The following is a 2,510-nucleotide window of genomic DNA, read 5'->3' on the forward strand; positions in this document are numbered from 1 at the left end:
GCCATGGCTTCTATAGCGGAAGCAGTTCCTACTCTCATCACGGAACTAATTTCTTATTGTTATGTCAATACAACGAGGTGCATCATCGGTTCTGAGGAAATGCTGGGTTTCTGAGCCTGCCCCGCTGAACCCCAAGGCATTCCAGTTGGGAGCCGTTCTCGAAAGGCTGATATGCGCATCTCCCAACATTTCTGCACTGGCGTTGCGAAACTGTGGAATATGCCAGAACGGAAAGTTATTAGAGTAAATTTCCTTCTTTCGTTTCACGGATTTTGAGCGAGCGGACCCAGGGTGTGGCAATCAACCATCGTAAGGTGGTTCTCGCCGCCAGCCCGCAGAAGCCCAAGACAACCCGACTATGGCCAGCCATCACCATTCGAGCGAGAGTTAATCACCGTGAGACGGGAGCAGCAAGGAAATGTGGAAAAGTGGAGATCTGTCCCCTGGGGTCACCAAATTCTCCGTGGATTCCAGCTCTTCGAACACGCAAGGGAAGGTCGCCGCCAGTCTTAGAGGTGGCACAATAGCTCAGATATTACATTCTCAGACGCGTCCACCCTGGCGTGATGGGCAATGTTATTCGAGACTGATTGTACTCCGCAGAGCACGGAATATGGTGCCGTATAGATGAGACGATATTGCCAAGTTCCCGGATTGTGGGGTAGTGTTGTGCCCCGCTTTAGGCCTGAAAGTTTCTCACCTGACTGTCAGTTCGTAGCGTGTGTAGCGTCTCCATTACGTATACAAGCGGTCCGCATGATTTATGGGGGGTCCCAGTATTGTATGACCTTTTGCTGGGTTTCGATTTGTTAGGAGCATATGAAGCAGCGTGGTGTTGTCAGCCAGCCAGAATTTCGTACGTGCGCCAGTGGTGGTTGGCACAGTTTGCCAATGGGTTGTGCTCGTGGGGACCTCACCTTGAATTAGTGGTCTAGAAATGGAAGCATGTGAGCCTCCAGTTGGGAGGGCCTATTATTACTCTGGTGCAGCAGGATTCAGGGATGGCGGAGGATGTTTCAGCTTCTCAACAACCTATGACGCGGTGCAAGCTCAGCCCTGCAGTGAAGAGATCAAGACACAGCAACACCGCCACCTTTTCCTTCTTTACGCTCATTCCCCTGCGGAAAATGCTTGCAGAGAAGGGGGCATATTCTAGTGCCTGGTACTGCAATATCAGTGCCGGCTAGGCCGGAGACATAGGAGGTAACTAACGGCCAGCATAAGCATCCTCGAAGCAAGGGTCAACTAATCGTTTCATACGAGTGTAGTAGGATGAGCAGCACCTATCCGAGTGATGTAGGGAGACCTTGAAAGGGGAACAGGCCCGGCCGGAGAGCTGTGCGATCACCCCCCAGTGGTGGCGGGACAAGCCCGGGCCGCAACGAGCTGGGAAACGCCAAGGCAGTCTGGGAGATGTATTCTCCCGCCGAATTACCAACGTAACCCTAAGCAATACCCGCATATCATTCTCCCCTTTAAGGTTGTTTGTCGTTATCAATGCGCTCCCTTCGTATTCCACTGGACATGTCAGTCTACCACTCCTCTCTAGGCTAGAGAGGCACGGGTACGCATTGATTCCAGCCGCCATGACTTCTATAGCGGAAGCAGTTCCTACTCTCATCACGGAACTAATTTCTTATTGTTATGTCAATACAACGAGGCGCATCATCGGTTCTAAGAAACTGCTGGGTTTCTGAGCCTGCCCCGCTGAACCCCAGAGCATCACAGTGGACCTCCCAGGAGCCACTCATCGCCGCAGCCCCTGTCGGCGGCGGCCGCATCAACCGACCCGGCCGCTGAAGACCGCTTTCTTTTTTACAATTTAACAATGCATGCAGACTTCCTGACAGAGAGGACATATCTTAGAGCCTTCATTCCTCAGGATTTGGCGAATTGCAAGTAGAACGAGCACCTGGCGGCCGACGCGCAACGTACCGTGGGCGCACGCTTTCTTCTTTCTGGCGCCCAAAGGAGACCTTACAACGCAAAACGAGGCTTAAACATTTATCAACGGAGCTCCTCTACTTTTGCATGCAAGAATTTCTTTTCCTAGCGCAACCCGTTTTATTCGTTGCCCTGAATGCGCCTTGAGCCCTGTGCAGCTCCGCTCCCCTTCCATCGCAGCAGTTCAGCATCTACTGTCGGCTGTTACCACGACACCCAAAGCTTCCGGTTAAGAAAGAGGAGTTTAAACGCCCAATTTCACGTAGAACCCATCAATACGCTGGACCCGTCCCCCTAACTAGGGGGCTCCTTCAGATTCGCTTACAGGTATCGCAGTGAAATGAGCATGAACCCATAATGACGGAATCGGCGAGCCCGCTGGGCAGCTTCCTTGGAAGTCTGGGCGGAGTGTTTACGGAGTTCACGTGGTCGCCGCTGGAGCTCTTCCTCTTAACTGCTTGTGTGGCCCTCACAGTATCGCAGGTGCTCGTGTCTTTCTGCATTCTTACATACTTCCCGACACCACTCTATCTAACATGGTGGCAGCTGCTGCAGCTGCTGATCAG

Source organism: Eimeria mitis, genomic scaffold, assembly GCF_000499745.2.
Source record: "Eimeria mitis Houghton genomic scaffold, Emh_scaff670, whole genome shotgun sequence".
Taxonomy (NCBI): domain Eukaryota; phylum Apicomplexa; class Conoidasida; order Eucoccidiorida; family Eimeriidae; genus Eimeria; species Eimeria mitis.